This window comes from Magnolia sinica, chromosome 7 (assembly GCF_029962835.1).
Source record: "Magnolia sinica isolate HGM2019 chromosome 7, MsV1, whole genome shotgun sequence".
Classification (NCBI taxonomy): domain Eukaryota; kingdom Viridiplantae; phylum Streptophyta; class Magnoliopsida; order Magnoliales; family Magnoliaceae; genus Magnolia; species Magnolia sinica.
Window position 1 is genome coordinate 73,169,284 of NC_080579.1, and position 18,043 is coordinate 73,187,326.

At 37.0% G+C, this 18,043-nt stretch overlaps 1 non-coding gene across 1 annotated transcript; it reads left to right on the forward strand.

Moving 5' to 3' along the window:
• The first annotated feature begins 1,003 nt into the window (after positions 1 to 1,003).
• LOC131252402 (small nucleolar RNA R71) lies at positions 1,004 to 1,110 on the forward strand. The gene has a single exon (XR_009174424.1). It is a non-coding gene; the product is annotated as a small nucleolar RNA R71 (small nucleolar RNA).
• Positions 1,111 to 18,043: the final 16,933 nt, after the last annotated feature.

The following is an 18,043-nucleotide window of genomic DNA, read 5'->3' on the forward strand; positions in this document are numbered from 1 at the left end:
ATGACATCCAGTTGAGGGATGTTGACCTTCACTTGCTTAAGCATCTCTAGAATATCTTGAGAGTTTGATAAAAGTTTTGGTGTAATCAACCATTAAGGGAATGGAGCAATCGGCTTGCCTTGAGGTTTCAGTTCTAACCCATGTGGGGCAATGTTAGGTCTATCATCCGTGTCTTCTTCCGGGTCTTTAGATTTTTCAGTCTTTATTGGAATAGATTTGTTAATTGTTTTACCAGTCCTAAGAGTGGTGATAGACTTAGATTGTTCCACATATTGATTTGAAGAGCTTGGGTCACTAATTTCATATTGCGGTTTGAGATTGGGGAGAGGTTGGGCCGGATAGATCACTTTCTCTCCAATCGAAATTTTTGTCTCACACCCTTGTATAGCCTTTGAAAGGTTTTGAATGACCCGCAATATACTCTGATTGAAAAAGCTCTTCATTTTGAAGGTGTTTTAAGACTGGATCCTCTTGAAGGTTCCCTTGATTCAGGAATTGGTTGGGGAATCCTTAAGGAGTAGTAGTTTATCCATTCCTCCAGCTGGAGTTGTATGTATTTGAGGTGGGTCCACTATAAGGTCTTTGGTAGTTGTTTATGACATTTTACAGCTCATTCAGAATTTCTTGAAAAGTAGGTATTGTTGGACAATTTTTAGTTGTATGTATGTTGCAAGCGTAAATACCGCAAACTACTTCCTTAGCTTTATCCTTTTAAAGTTCCATGGCCTTAATTGTTCTTTTGAGAATGACCATCATTGTACTCAAGTCATCTTCTTCTTTTAAAGCATACATTCCTCCCATTTCCTTTGATTAAGTTGGCTTAGAAGTGGTGGGTTTTGGAGAGATGTCCCATAATTGTGCGTTTTCAGCAAGTCTGTCTACATAATCCCACACATCATTGACATCTTTGTTCATGAATTCCCCATTGTACATCGCCTTAACCAATTGGTGCATGGAAGATGTCATTCCATCGTAGAAGAAATTTGTGATGCACCACATTTCAAAACTGTGTTGTGGGCATGAATTGACAAGATCCTTGAAATGCTCCCAACATTGGACGACTGTTTCATCTTCCTTTTGAGCGAAATTCATGATTGACTTCCTGAGGGTGTTTGTTTTATGATATGGGAAAATTTTCTTAATGAACTCTCTTGTCATGTCATTCCATCTGCCAATTAATCATGAATGTAGTGAGTGCAACCATGTCTTGGCCTTTTCTTTTAAGGAGAAGGGAAAGAGTTTTAGCCTGATCGTGTCCTCAAACACATTAGGAAAGTATAAAGTGGCTATTATCTCATAAAACTCTTGCAAGTTTATATATGGATTTTCAGATTCAAGTCTATGAAATTTTGAAAGGAGTTAATCACTCCCGATTTGATATTCATATGTCCTGCATTCTCTGGAAAAACAATGCATGAAGGTGTAGTCACCCACGCTAGTTGTAAATAATCTAGTAAAGTATGAGGCGGGGGTGCTTGATGCACCTCATTTTCATCCTGGATTTCCTTAACCCTAGGTTGAGGTGGATTTGGAGGTTGATTGGCTAGTTGATTGACAGTCATAGCTTTAGTTAACTTTGAGGATCTTTGGTAGTATCTAATCCTGTGATGGATAGATAACCTCTCAACTAATCCTCCTTCACTCAAGAGATGTCGAGTGTTATCACGGACTCACTTGGGCATGAAACACTCTCAGCCCTCAAGTAACTAAGCTAACCTAAACCTAAGAGAGAGAAAACTATAACAATTAAGAAATCTAGAAAAAAAAGAGGTTACTAGATTAGAAGTTTCTATATTAGGATCCTACAAAATAGAAAAACAAGTTAGGATTTTAAAATAAATCAGGAAAATTCTAATATAAAAATAGAAAACAATTAAACCATAATCTTAACCTAATTCTAAAACTAATCAATTTTAGAAAAAACATAACCGTTAGTCCTCAGCAATGGCGCCAAAAACTTGTTCACAACCCCAAGTGTAGGGTCGTGATGTAGTAATAATCTTGGTAAGACCGAGGTCGAATCCACAGTGACTAATCTCGTGTGTATTCTGAAAGTAACTAGAATCAAAACTAGAAGAAGATCTAAATCTATATTAAGAATAAAAAGGAAGCAATTGCGAAGTGTTTAATTCGAAACTTAAGAATTTAAAGGTGGGAATTAGGGTTTCCAAGGATCCACTTGTAGCAATTAGGGTGATTCCTTACTTGATTCAAGTAACACAATCGGAATTGGAGTCCTATCATATCCAATTGGAAGATATAACAATTAATATCAAATCTTAACTTCCTTTGACCTAATTCTTAAAAGAGAAGAACTATGATAATTGGCAGGGATTCCATCACCAACCCATGCCCATGAGACGATGGTAAACAACAGGATTTACCAATCCCATAATCTCAAAACAAGAAAAGAAGATACTCAAAGCTATTGCAGATCTACTATAATTTAAGTCACAATAAATCATTAAAAACTGAAAGTATTCCTTAAATATCAAACTAGAATCAAAGTAAGTTCAACATAAATATGAATTAAAGCAATAAAATATCTCATCACGCTACAAGCTTCACCTCTTAGCCTTATTTAAGAGGTTTAGCCAACCATAGACATGATTGATATAAAACCCTTGAAGAATACATGAAAACTAAGGAAGAAAAATGCTTGGCGACGGCTCTTCACCCTTATGCTTTGCTTCTTTAAATGCTAAATGATACCTAGGGATGCCTTAGGGACTCCTATTTATAGTTGAGTAACACCTCCTTTCGCACCGACTTGGAAGAATCTAGAAACCCCCTCAAACTTTCGTAGTTTGTGTAAAATCTCCGTAATAGCTTCGATGCATCAAAGGTCTTTCGATATGATCTTTGATATAAGCTTCGATGTGTCGAAGGTCTTTCGATATCATCGAAACTGGTCCAGAACTGTCCATTGAGTTTGGCTTAAAAATCTTACAATTTTTTATTCCACCTTTGATACATCTAAGTACCTTCGATATGATCTTCGATGCATCTAACTACCTTCGATATGATCGAAGGTGATTTTGGCAGTTTTCCAAAATTAGACTTTTCTGGTCTCGGAATCTGTTTTTAGGAAAATTTTCAAGATTCCTTTTCTTCACTTCAAGTCTTTGATTCTCTTCCTTTATCACTTGGTTTCCTTGAATCTTTGGCATGTGAATTCTTCAATCTTGGTCTCCTAAGATCCATCCATTGCCTTAGTGATCTTTGAGCATCAAATCCATGTTTTTAACATTCTTTTCAATCCAAGCTCTCAGATTCACCTTGCAACACAAATATGTATAAAATATACCATTAAGCATTATCATGTTTATAAAACTAAGATATAAATAGGGGAAAATATGTAATATTTGACACTCAACATTATGCTCATTTCCTCTAAATCGTCATCATTGGTCATAACCATTTGGGATTTTGCTATTATGTGCACAGCCTTGAAGCGATCGTGATGGTGCTGAACTTGTATTTTTCTTTAATGCATTACAAAATATCCCTAAGGTCTAGTAGTTTGGTCGTGAGAATTTCGTCCGAACAAGAGAAGGCTCGATATTAATCAATTATCTGGGTAAGCCTATTAATCATCTCGATCGATATAGTCTCGGACGATCCTGAATGCACAAGGGTTTAGATTTCCTTGCTGAGACACTGCAGTTTGATTAAGAATGCAGGGGACTCGGCCATGTTGATATCATCGTAAGAGCTTGTTAGAGGGAGGAGAGGATGTCTTCAACTGGAAAAACATCATCATTCGTTACAAAGGAGGCCAAGACATCATTAATAATCATCGACGTTGATATGGGAATCAGGGACGGGCAAGACATAGGGATATTGGTTGTAGGAATCTCCTCTATTGCCTGATCATTGATGACCATCTCATCTGCTGCATCCAGTTTAAGGGGTTCTTCAATGGTTGAGGGAAGAGATTATACGGTCAAAGGAACCCACTGAATGGATGGAGGAATAGGACGAGGGGACGTCCTCTGTTTGAGACATGAGGAGTGATGCTTAAGGGATGCTCATCTTCTTCTTCATCTTCTTGGTTGAAAATGGTGGTCAGTGTTTGAGGAATGTTAATCACGTATTTAGACTCTATGATGAGAGTTGTAGCTTCTAGAGAAGTATGAGAAGGAAGAGCCTTGTTACTGATCATTCCTTCAGAGTCAACAGTCTGCACGTCAGCAATCTCAAGAATATCGGTCACTGGTTGGCGTTGTTGCAGTGGTTGCGCCATGACAATTTGTTTTTCTGCGGTCGATAACCCTTGAGTAACTATAAAGAAAGATAGAGTTAGTAAGAAAACGAGGTAAAAGACTCAAAATAGTTATATGAGTGAAAATAACCTCCACCTAAATTAGAATGAATGGTGAAGGTGACGAATCATCTGTCCACAGATTGAGGGTTTTTTATAACCATCGCCATTACTCGAGTAAAAGTGGGGAATGGTGGCGTACTGAGATGATAAGGGGTGATATATTTTTCATCGAACGGAAGATCATGATTGTTTAATCTTTCTTTATCATGCCACAATTTATTGTAACATTTATTATAGTGAGCTTCTAAGTGACGTTTTAGACCTTTTTCGATTTATTTAGAATAGTCTTTAATGGAGACCTTGACCAATATTTGATTTTGAAGTATTTTTCAAATGATGACACAGCTTCAGTTGGGGAAGTACCTAATTTTTGTCATCCCTTAGATGAGGTTGACAATGATAAATTTACTATGGTCGATTGAGGAGGTGGATCAGAGCATTTGAAGATTAAAGTAGGAGGTCATGTCACGCCCCAAATTCAGAAATCGGGTTCACAGAATTCCTAATCGCCGAATCTGGCGCCGATAGCCTCCATTGTACCCCACTCTCGGCTTCTGGCACCCATATACCAGGTTCTGATCCTGGGATCCTAAAAGGAGGATTTTCAGTGTAATTTTGTTCCATAATAAGCATAACCAAAAGCATAACCCACGAACAATAACAAGAACACCATCACAAAATCCGCTATGATAAAAAACTTGAGTACAAAGTGAAAAAGGAAAATACAATGATAGTAACAAAAAATCTAGAGCTCTATGGCATGCTCTTGGTCCTGCTCAGCTACGGCCTAGTGTCACCTGCACGCATCAATTGTGCATAAGCTTATAGAAAGCTTAAAGGGTGGTGAAAGTGTGTGCGCAAGGTAGCAATGCAAGTATGCAATATTAGAGTAATAAGGAAACATGCAAGTAAGTCCATGAATGCTAACAGCCACACCAAGGCCATGCAATGCGATGCAAGGCCTACATAGCTAATGTCATATGCAAGATGCAGCTCAAGCATACTAATCCTCATCTGGATCCTCATATTAATCTAGCACATCTTTGGAGCATTGTATATCAATACAATTCTCTCTGGATAATCACCACGGTTTAGTACACTATACATTAGATTGCCGCCCAACACTGGATGCATAACCATGCAAGCGGAAGAGACCTCACTACCCGCTTGATTAATAGTCTACCAATATCTACTCGGCATGTCGGTAGTAGACCCATTTGAGAGCTGGTTAGACACAACCTAGTAATAACCCCCTTCTCTTTGAGCGGGTAAGGTCACACCCCGTTCCAAATAACCATGACATAGTGGGAGACATGGCCTCCTTGTATTCAGCCCTTGTAGCTCATACATCCACTCGGTCTAGACATTGGAACATCTTCCATGGTACCATAAAGGTTTGGGGACTTTGACCCTAGGACATCTATGATGCCCCCATGCTTTAACAAGTATTTTTGGTATCCAATCCTGCCATCCACACTATACTTGTGGAGGCTACACCCCTGATGTCGCTAGGGCGTACAGTAATCATAACACACTGAAAAGGCCAAGCTATATGTCCTAGAGGGGGGGGGGGGGGGAGGGTGAATAGGACAATGCCAAATAAAACTTATAACAGCGGAATTAAAAAGAATATGATAGCCAAAATAAATCACAATGCAGGAAAGTAAAACAGCCTCAAAATTCAGATCTTGAGAGGTTGATACAAATGTTGTTCTAAGGACAACCTTACACCAAAAACCAGAGTTTATGGTAGGACAACCTTATTTCTAGAAAGATCTTTGTATCAAATCTCAAACCGAAGAGGAAAACAGAAACAAATACAAACTGAATTGAAATAAATTGTAATCACAAATGTATTGTTCTAGGGATAGCCATACACCATAAAAATGGCAGGGCAACCTTGCTGGAACAACTTTTAAAGGAAATTGAATATCAAGCTGATAAAGGAATAGCAGAAAATAAATTCTAAACTATTACAAAATTCTCACAATGCTTGAATTAAATGATTACAACATTCACCACCATACATACATCCCACAAAAGAATAATTAAAGATCAGAAGTATAAATCATTCAACCACAACACAAGGGATTATAGTGGTTCGCCTGTGTGTTCACCAACTGTTAAACAACAGCCACACAGAATGCTACTCCACTCCTAATATCCTCACACAGGGGATATTAGCGTTCACTAACAAAATAGGTTTTCCCAGGTTCACCCAAAACCTTTACAATTGTGTCTTTGTCTGTGGGCTTACACAATTAAAAACCCCACTTCTGAGTTTTCCTGGCTCTCCTCAGATAACCAATACAACAAGATTTTTCTAGCAAATCTTGAAAGAAACCAAAACAGAAAGGAATTTACAATTAAATGTAAAATACCTGATTATCTCCTTCGTTATAGCAGCCCGGTAGAACCAAATCAGAGTAGATGATTGAATGTCCAAGTTCAATGTCCAGTACTTAATTACAATGGTTCTAATTCTAATAGATTTTAAATTAAACCAAATAGGGCTTGCCTTAATTGATTTTGATTCCAAAGAAAGGAAATAACAATTCCTCTTATCAAATTAGATTGGAATAGCAGAAATAAAATCAATTAAATAAAGCTAAGGAAAGAGAATATTAAATAAGCACACTTAGCTTAAATGGAGCACAGAATTATCTCTCAGAAGTTCGACGAAGATTGGCTTGAATGGATTTATTAATTCGATGATTTCTTCTGAGATTCGTGCACTATTTATAGGTGAGCAGATCGCGTCTTCGACTGGTCTAGGGAGCTCTTCGACTAGTCGAAGCAATAACAGATATTTGAAAAATTCGGCGGGATATGCTTTGACCGTTCTACAACTGGTCGAAGGTCTCCTTCGACTGGTCGAAGAACCTGAAAAATATCGCTGGATTTCGAGTTGAAGTTTTTCAACTGGTTGAAGATGCAGTCGACACTGTTCCTACGACTGGTCGAACAGATTCCTGGACTAGTCGAAGCCTAACAGATTTTATCCGAAATTTGTAAGAAACTCACGACTGATCGAGGAATTTCTTAGACTGGTCGAAGCAACTCTAAGACTAGTCAAAGAAGACCTAGGACTAGTCGAAGAACAGACCAATCTAAGTAAAATAAACATTCGGTTTATGTATCCAAAATGACCTACTTCTAAGGTCAACCTATGGTCAGTCAAACCTCAACCATGAAGTAAGGACATTGAAACATTAGGAACTAGTGACCTTGAAGTATGAGCCTTGAAGTCTTGATGTAGATCAATCTTGAAATCTTGATGTAGCTCAATCTTGAAAGGGTCTTGAGTTCTTTACAAACTGCCTTGTACTCTTCTTGAAGTCTTGCAGCTTGAGTCTTGTCTTGTGAGCTTTGCTTGTTTATGAATGTTGATCCTTGAGAGAGCTTTACTTATGCAAGTTATATATAACAGTGATTTTGGCACCACAAATTTGACAACAGACAGGGATATAAATTATAGCACTTACAATCTCCCCCTTTGTCAAATTAGTGACAAAACACATAACCAAGATAAACAAAAAGAAAAACAACTGGTTAATACCTGCAAATCAATATTCAATATTCAACATTCAACCAGTTTCATTCAACAAGCTCAAACATACTCCCCCACTCCCCCTGAGTAACATAATCAATGCTACTCCTCTCACAATCACATCGGTAAGAACAAACCATTCTCCTCCTTTTTGTCACAATATGACAAAGGAGAGCTAAATAAAGGAATATATGAGAGTAAAAATGAGGAGTTATGAGAGTATAGCAAAACAGTGATAGAGATACTCAGCATAGCATCACATAGAATAAATATCCAACATAAAATATAAATAGTATCCAACTCAAAATTAGTCAACCAAGTGCTAAGTTATAAAGTTATTACAGACCAGAAGTCTCATATAAACTACTCAGAACCAGAACCAGATGACGGAGCAGGAATAGAGGGATCAAGTTAGTGCATGCCTTTGTTCAATCGCCTAAGATATTTGCGCATGTACTTGAATTGTAAATCATGAGCAATAGACATGTTTTCCATCTTTACATTTATATTCTCAACTTTCTCCTCTAATGCACTCAGACGAGCATCAACATCAGATGGTACAAAATCTGGATCATTTGTTGAGTCAGAATCCAATTCCTTAAAAATGTCATCCATATTAATGTCATCACCAGCTTCTTCATGACCACCACCACCACCACCACCTTGTTCAGGAAGTAGATCCAACTTCATCTTATTGATATTAGTATTGTTGAAGATCAGATGATGGATTGGTGCCTCATCAACCGGCATATCGACTAACATATGTGTAGCCAATGCAGTCATTAAATAGGCAAAAGGAATGTCACTATGACCAGGATGGAGTCTAAACTAAAGAATGAAATGACAGATTAAGGATGGTAAACAAATCTGAGTACCATTGGAAATAGCATGGATAACACGAACCATAAACGAAGTCAAGTCAGATTTATTACCAGAATGAGGATACAGATTAGACACAGATTTTATGGAGAATTCTGTATTTGGGTAACAAATACCTTGCGGGAAGCGCATTCCCTTTTTGAGTCCATTGAACATCCATATTGCACAAGTCTCTAGTGAGCATGCGTTTTTCAGACATTGAGGGTTTATCAGTTAAGTTATGGATAGGAATACCCTCATCATTCACAGGAATGTCCATAAGGGCTGAAATTAAATGACGATCAACGTCAAAAGGCCCTTCTCTAGTAGATATTTTTAAAGTTAAATTATCCTGTGAAAAAGCACTAATACATGTAAACATGGATTGGGCAATGGACCAGTATGCAGGCCCACCCCAATGTAATAAGTTAACCTAACCTACAGCTTCAAGCATAAGAAGGATGTCAAAAGGTGCAATATGATTAACATCAACAGGATGTTCAACAATAACATTACGTGATCTAATATCCCTAACATATGATGGATCATCATTGGGAACAAGAAGATGACGTTTAGAGATAACGGTCGATCTGGAAGAAGAAAAAGGACCATGGGAAGTAGTTTTTCTACCTCTAGAAGCCATTTTCAACAAGGATTTCAAGGAATTAAGAAGTTGCAAAGGATTGAGAAGTTGGTTTACTCAAAATAGATTTTTCAAAATCCAAACCCCAACTCTCAATGAAATCTAAAATAGAAAGCTTCAAGCTAGAAAAGGAAACAATCTAGACACAAATCTGTAAGAAAAATGAGATTTGAAACACTAACCTTGAAGAACATGAAAGATGGGTTCGACAAGTCGAAGCACGGCTCCAAGGAGAAGAAGAATGAAATGAGGAAGAAAACAAAAATTCCCAATTATAAGTGAAACCCAAGTTCTACGACTGGTCGTGGGTATCTACGATCGGTCGTAAGTCGACAGGTCGAGTACACTCACGACAGGTCGAAGAATGCCCAAAAAATTCATATTTCTTGCAAATTATGCAAAAATTGGAATATAATCTAGCAAATATATACACTATAATACAAGAAGGCATAAATTATCATTTTAAAATGCACATGCCAAGATCAAATTTCATCTTTTTAAACCTGCTTTTATCGAGAGGTTTTGTGAAAATGTCAGCTCGTTGATCTTCGGTAGGAATATATTCTAGAGATATAACTTTTTCTTCTACTAATTCCCTTATATAATGAAATCTAATATCAATGTGCTTAGTACGAGAATGCTGAATAGAATTTTTTAAAATATTTATCGCACTAGAATTATCACAATGTAATAACATAGAATCCTGTTTAATTCCATAATCACTTAGCATTCGTTGCATCCAAACAAGCTGTGTACATGCATTACTAGCTGCGATATACTCAGCTTTAGCTGTTGAAAGTAATATAGAATTTTGTTTCTTACTAAACCAGGAAACTAGACAATTTCCAATGTAAAAACAACCACCACTAGTTGATTTTCTATCATCTAGATTACCAGCCCAGTCGAATAACCTACTAATTGAACATTAGTTTCATGAGGATACCAGAGACTGAGATTTACAGTACTTGCGACATATCTAATAATTCGCTTGACAGCAATCAAGTGAGATTCTTTTGGATCAGATTGATATCTTGCGCAAATACCAACACTTAGAGAAATATCAGGTCTACTAGCAGTTAAATATAACAAACTACCAATCATACTCCGATAAAGTTTTGAGTCAACATTTTTACCATTAAAGTCTTTTGAGAGTTTCAGGGTAGTACTCATAGGAGTATCGAAATTCTTGCCATTCTCAAATCCAAATCTCTTGATTAGATTCAAAGCATACTTAGATTGAGAAATGAATATTCCTTCAGGTTGTTGCTTTACATGCAATCCAAGGAAATAAGTCAATTCCCCAACCATGCTCATTTCAAACTGTGATTTCATCAAATCTGCAAACTCAGTAGTCAAGTCAGTACAAGTTGATCCATAAATGATATCATCAACATAAATCTGCACCATTAAGATATGATCATCATGTTTTTTAACAAACAGAGTTTTATCAACAGATCTCATTTGAAAATTATGACTTAAAAGAAATTTTGTTAGTTTCTCATACCATGCCCTGGGTGCTTGTTTTAATCTATAAAGTGCATTTTAAAACCGATATACATAATCAGTATTTTTGGAATCTTCAAAACCCATTGGCTGTTCAACATAGACTTCTTCATGTAAATCGCCATTTAGAAAAACACTTTTCACATCTATCTGATAGATCTTTATCTTTCTAAAACATGCAATGGATATAAATAGTCTAATAGATTCAAGACGTGCTACTGGTGCAAAAGTTTCATCGAAATCAATCCCTTCAATTTGAGTATAACCTTGTACCACTAGTCTAGCCTTGTTTCTAATTATATTTCCACACTCGTCAGACTTATTTTTGAAAATCCATTTTATTCCAATGATGTGTTTATCTTTAGGTCTTGGTACGAGATACCAAACATCATTTCTTACGAATTGGTTGAGTTCTTCTTGCATCGCAACAATCTAGTTCTCATCAGCAAGAGCTTCTTTTACTTTAGATGGTTCTATTTGGGATGTAAAACATACATAATTACATATATCCTCAAGTTGTCTATGGGTGCGAACACCGGTGAGAGGGTTTCCAAGAATTTGTGTGGTTGGATGATCTTTAACAGTCCTCAACTCGGAATCAGTCTGATTCGATGAAGTATCAGGTTTATCAATGATTAGTACTTCATCATTATCTGAATTAGAAATTGGCGTGTTTAAGTGATCATCAATGACAACATTAATGGATTCTTGAATCACACCAGTCCTTTTGTTCAGAACCCTATAAGCTCGACTGTTTAAAGAATATCCTAGAAAAATACCTTCATCACTCTTCGTATCGAGTTTTCCCAAATTTTCACGATCACGTAAAATATAGCACTTGCTGCCAAAAACTCGAAAGTATTTAACAGTAGGCTTTTTATTGAACCACAATTCGTAAGCCGTTTTATTATTATCTTTGCTAGTGTAGACTCGGTTAATAATATAGCAAGCTGTGTTGACTGCTTCAGCCCAAAGATTTTTAGAGAGCTTCATGCTATTCAACATGACATTAGCCATTTCTTGAAGCACCCTATTCTTTCTTTCTACAATTCCATTTTGTTGTGGAGTTTTGGGAGCAGAGAATTCATGTAATATTCCTTGGTCGGTACAGAACTTCTCAAAATTGCTATTCTCAAATTCAGATTCATGATCACTACGAATTTTACTGATTTGAGAAGATTTTTCAGTTTGAATCCTTTTGAAAACTTTTCTTACTTCTTCAAGGGTTTCAGATTTATCCCTTAAGAAGAATACCCAAGTGAATCTGGTAAAGTCATTAACTATTACCAGGATATACTTTTTTCCCACCACGACTTTCTGTTCTGGTAGGTCCTATCAGATCCATGTGGAGAAGTTCGAGTGGTCTTGATGTGGTATTTGAATTCACCTTTTTGTGTGAGTTCTTTGTTTGTTTGCCTATCTGGCACTCACCACATATTTTATCTAATTTCTGAAGTTTGGGTAAACCTCTTACAAGTTCTCGTTTGCTCTATCTATATAAATTTCGATAATGTACATGTCCAAGACGTTTGTGCCAAAAATCAGTCTCGTCTGTATGGACCATGTAACATGTTTGATTAGATGAGCTGGATTCGCTAATAATATAGCAATTTTCAGACGTTCTACGTCCAGTTAATATTACAAAACCCTTATTGTTTAGTATCTCATAGCTTTGATTAGAAAACCGAACATTATGGTTATTATCACATATTTGAGATATACTAAGCAAGTTATGTTTTAAGCCTTCAACATATAAACATTTTTAAACACAGGAAGATTAAAAAGTTGAACCGTACCTTGGCCTATAATCTTGCAGTTGCTACCATCACCAAATGTGACTGAACCATCAGTCATATCTTTCAGATCCGTGAATAAAGCTTTGTCACTTGTCATATGCCTGGAGCATCCACTGTCTAGGTACCACTTTGAATGACTTGTTGCTTTGAAAGTAGTGTGAGCAACCAAGCAGGTAACTTTAGGAACCCATTTCATAACTGTTTTGGGTTTAGGAACATAGTTTGTCTTCTTTTGTGTATATTTGTAGGAATGACCTATAGAGTTAGATTTTAAGAGCTCCTTGAGTAAATCAACTATCTTTTCAGCTAGTGGATTTCGTTTCTGATTAAAGTTGACATGACTGCTTCTCGGTTTTTGAAAAGTTTTTAAATTTTTAGAAAAATCTTGATAAGTACTTTTCCCTTTTGAGTTTGAGGACTCTCCTTTAATAAACATAGGAGTATACTTTTGTTTAGGAGGTAGATTTTTATCATAGCCCAACCCGGATCGATCGCCACATTTTCTTGATCTGGATAAAAGTTTCTCTAACTTTGGATCACCTTGGGTATATTTCCATGTGTCCTTTAAACTCAGAAGAGAAGATACTTCAGTTTTAAGTTTCTCAATTTCAGGTTTTAAATCAATAATTAAGGAGTTTTTGAATTCCAAATCGCATTTTGATTTTTCAAAACAATCTGAAATTTGTGATTTTTCTAAGACAAGTGATTCAAAACAAATTTTGAGTTTAGAAAACTTTTCTTTTTGAAGTTTAAGTTTGACAGCAATTTTACAACTTTCCTTATATAGGGCATTGTATGCGTCTTGAAGATCATCTTCATTTTTACATTCACTACTCAGATTTTCTTCACTTGTTGAGTCATTATCTGAAAATGTGAATTTAGCTAGAGTCATAAGAGCTTTAACCTCATTGCCCGACTCAGAATCTTCTGATTCAGAAGAACCTTCAGAATCAGATGATTCATCCCATGTAGCCAACATACCCTTCTTCTTGGGTTTGTCCCTTTTAAGACATCTATTTGCTAAGTGCCCATATTCTTGACAGTTGTAACATTGACTATCTTTCAAAGATTTTCGAGATTTGGGTCTAAATTTCTTTTTTTCATTTGATTTTTTGAAAATCAACCCTTTTCTTGCTTTTGAAAATCTTGTAAAATTTCTTAGCTAAAAAAGCCATATCATCTTCTGAATCAATCTTTTGAATTACATTTAGAAGATTTTAGTGCGATAGATTTACCTTTAGGAGCTTTAAAGTTTAACTCGTAGGTTTGTAGTGAACCAACTAGTTCTTCTACCCTCATATTATCCGTATCACGAAGTTCCTGGATCGCGGTTACTTTAGAATTGAACCGTTCAGGAAGTGAGCGTAATATTTTTGCACACACTTTACTTTCTGGGATTTTATCGCCAAGACCCCACATTGAGTTTATAATGTCATTCAATCTAGTGTAAAAGTCCATAAACATTTCATTTTCCTCCATATGAATTTCTTCAAATCTGGTTGTGAGGAGTTGGACTTTAGATTTTTTGACAATTGTAGTACCCTCGTGTGTCATTTCTAATATATCCCAAGCTTGCTTTGCAGTATCATAGGAAATGATTCTTTTGAACTCATCCGGTGATAGTGTGCAAGTAATTGCATTTAGTGCTTTAGCATTTGCACTACTCTCACTTTTTTGAAGAGTGGTCCATTGGTAATATGGTGTGACTTTCATAGATTTTGAACCATCAACCCCAGTAACTTCCATGATAGGAGGATTCCATTCAGTCACTGTGGCTTGCCACACATTTTCATCCATTGATTTGAGGAAGATCCTCATTCTGGCTTTCCAATAGGCATGGTTGGAGCCATCAAAGGGTGGAGGCCTTGTGACTGAAAGGCTATCAAAATTTGACATCTTAAATAGCTTAAATCGTTAGCTTAGGAATTAAATCCAAGAATAAAAAAGAGCTATTAGGCTCTGATACCACTTGAAAAGGCCAAGCTATATGTCCTAGAGGGGGGGGGGGGGGGTGAATAGGACAATGCCAAATAAAACTTATAACAGCAGAATTAAAAAGAATATGATAGCCAAAATAAATCACAATGTAGGAAAGTAAAACAGCCTCAAAATTCAGATCTTGAGAGGTTGATACAAATGTTGTTCTAAGGACAACCTTACACCAAAATCCAGAGTTTATGGTAGGACAACCTTATTTCTAGAAAGATCTTTGTATCAAATCTTAAACCGAAGAGGAAAACAGAAACAAATACAAACTGAATTGAAATAAATTGTAATCACAAATGTATTGTTCTAGGGATAGCCATACACCATAAAAATGGCAGGGCAACCTTACTGGAATAACTTTCAAAGGAAATTGAATATCAAGTTGATAAAGGAATAGCAGAAAATAAATTCTAAACTATTACAAAATTCTCACAATGCTTGAATTAAATGATTACAACATTCACCACCATACATACATCCCATAAAAGAATAATTAAAGATCAGAAGTATAAATCATTCAACCACAACACAAGGGATTATAGTGGTTCGCCTGTGTGTTCACCAACTGTTAAACAACAGCCACACAAAATGCTACTACACTCCTAATATCCTCACACAGGGGATATTAGCGTTCACTAACAAAATAGGTTTTCCCAGGTTCACCCAAAACCTTTATAATTGTGTCTTTGTCTGTGGGCTTACACAATTAAAAAAACCCCACTTCTGAGTTTTCCTGGCTCTCCTCAGATAACCAATACAACAAGATTTTTCTGGCAAATCTTGAAAGAAACCAAAACAGAAAGAAATTTACAATTAAATGTAAAATACCTGATTATCTCCTTCGTTGTAGCAGCCCGGTACAACCAAATCAGAGTAGATGATTGAATGTCCAAGTTCAATGTCCAATACTCAATTACAATGGTTCTAATTCTAATAGATTTTAAATTAAACCAAATAGGGCTTGCCTTAATTGATTTTGATTCCAAAGAAAGGGAATAACAATTCCTCTTATCAAATTAGATTGGAATAGCAGAAACAAAATCAATTAAATAAAGCTAAGGAAAGAGAATATTAAATAAGCACACTTAGCTTAGATGGAGCACAGAATTATCTCTCAGAAGTTCGACGAAGATTGGCTTGAATGGATTTATTAATTCGATGATTTCTTCTGAGATTCATGCACTATTTATAGGTGAGTAGATCGCGTCTTCGACTAGTCTAGGGAGTTCTTCGACTAGTTGGAGCAATAACAGATATTTAAAAAATCCGGCGGGATATGCTTTGACCGTTCTACGACTGGTCGAAGGTCTCCTTCGACTGGTCATAGGTCACCTACGACTGGTCGAAGGTCTCCTTCGACTGGTCGAAGAACCTGAAAAATATCGCTGGATTTCGAGTCGAAGTTTTTCAACTGGTCGAAGATGCAGTCGACACTGTTCCTATGGCTGGTCGAACAGATTCCTGGACTAGTCGAAGCCTAACAGATTTTATCCGAAATTTGTAAGAAACTCACGACTGATAAAGGAATTTCTTAGACTGGTTGAAGCAACTCTAAGACTAGTCGAAGAAGGCCTAGGACTAGTTGAAGAACAGACCAATCTCAGTAAAATAAACATTCAGTTTATGTATCCAAAATGACCTACTTCTAAGGTCAACCTATGGTCAGTCAAACCTCAACCATGAAGTAAGGACATTGAAACATTAGGAACTAGTGACCTTGAAGTATGAGCCTTGAAGTCTTGATGTAGATCAATCTTGAAATCTTGATGTAGCTCAATCTTGAAAGGGTCTTGAGTTCTTTACAAACTGTCTTGTACTCTTCTTGAAGTCTTACAGCTTGAGTCTTGTCTTGTGAGCTTTGCTTGTTTATGAATGTTGATCCTTGAGAGAGCTTCACTTATGCAAGTTATATATAACAGTGATTTTGGCACCACAAATTTGACAACAGACAGGGATATAAACTATAGTACTTACACACACAATGCAAGATGCATGAGTTACACGATCCAGTCATGCATCAATCCTGCGCGTATTGTGCGCTCATGTGGGACAACTTCGGCTATCAGGGAGTCCCATAAACAACCTACCCAATGACATAATGCTATGATCAGTCACTCCTCGTAATAAGCACGCAGATGATGCGTATGGGCATGTATCATGATGTTATGCTATCACATACTCATAGTCGGCATCGATAATTGGCCTATATATAAGGCGGGGTCCATAGAAGGACAACGAATCTAAACCATAACATAAAGATCGGTCCTTAACTGTGGATATAACAAATCTGTCATCGCAGATCCTACCATCTATGGTAATGATATACTCTCCTCATATCAAGGTTGGGCTTAGGTGGCCTACCTATATTCCTAAGGATCCAGAACGGGCTTCCTTCTCCATACTATTATATAGCCCGTTAGATTCCCTAGGGGGCCCAAATAAGTCCTAGATGGACTCTAAGATTAAAATAATCCTACTAGTAACCAATGGGGGCCCAACATCTTGGGTTAACCCAATGTGAATAAATGGATCATACAAATATCAATGGAGCCCAAATAAGTCTTAGATGGACTCTAAGATTAAAATAACCCTACTAGCAACCAATGAGGGCCCAACATCTTGAGTTAGCCTAATGTGAATAGATGGATCATGCAAATATTAATGGGGTCCAATGATTTAGATCAACTCACTTAGAGAAGGTTGAGAATGGGCCTAACAGTGGGCCTAAGGGAAGGTCATAATGTGGGCATTTAAGCATCATTGCCCATACAATGTGGACATTTAGCCAACTTTGCTCCCAAGGAGTGGCCCACATAAAGCCAAGCATATAGTGGGGCCCATGGCCTCACACAAGGGCCTCATGTACATCACAATGGGCCTCACTCAAGGGTCACATATACATCACAATGGGCCTCACTTAAGGGCCTCATATACATCACAATGGGCCTCACTCAAGGGCCAAATGAAATATTCCATAACCCTCATAATGGTTGGAAAATAAATGGGCTTCACTCACATCATCTCATACATCAATATTGGGCCTCTTGGGTTAGCCCATAACCCACATACATTAAGATGGGTCACATGGGGCATCCCAAAGCCCAGAAAAAATTGTTGAGGTAGGCTATGTCTAGCACATCCAACATGGTGGGCCTCTTTGGGCAGCCCATAGGCTCCAAAAATATAGCTGGGCCAAGTGTACAATATACTCAACATAGAAGTTTACAAATCTGCCCATATAGTCTACCATAATGGATGGATAGCACCTCACGATAGGAATTCTAAGGCTGGATATTTGGCCCATCTGGCCTATTAAACATCCAGAAAATCTTAGCAATCTGGCCCTTATACAATCAGATGAAAGGTGGGCTTAACAAGGC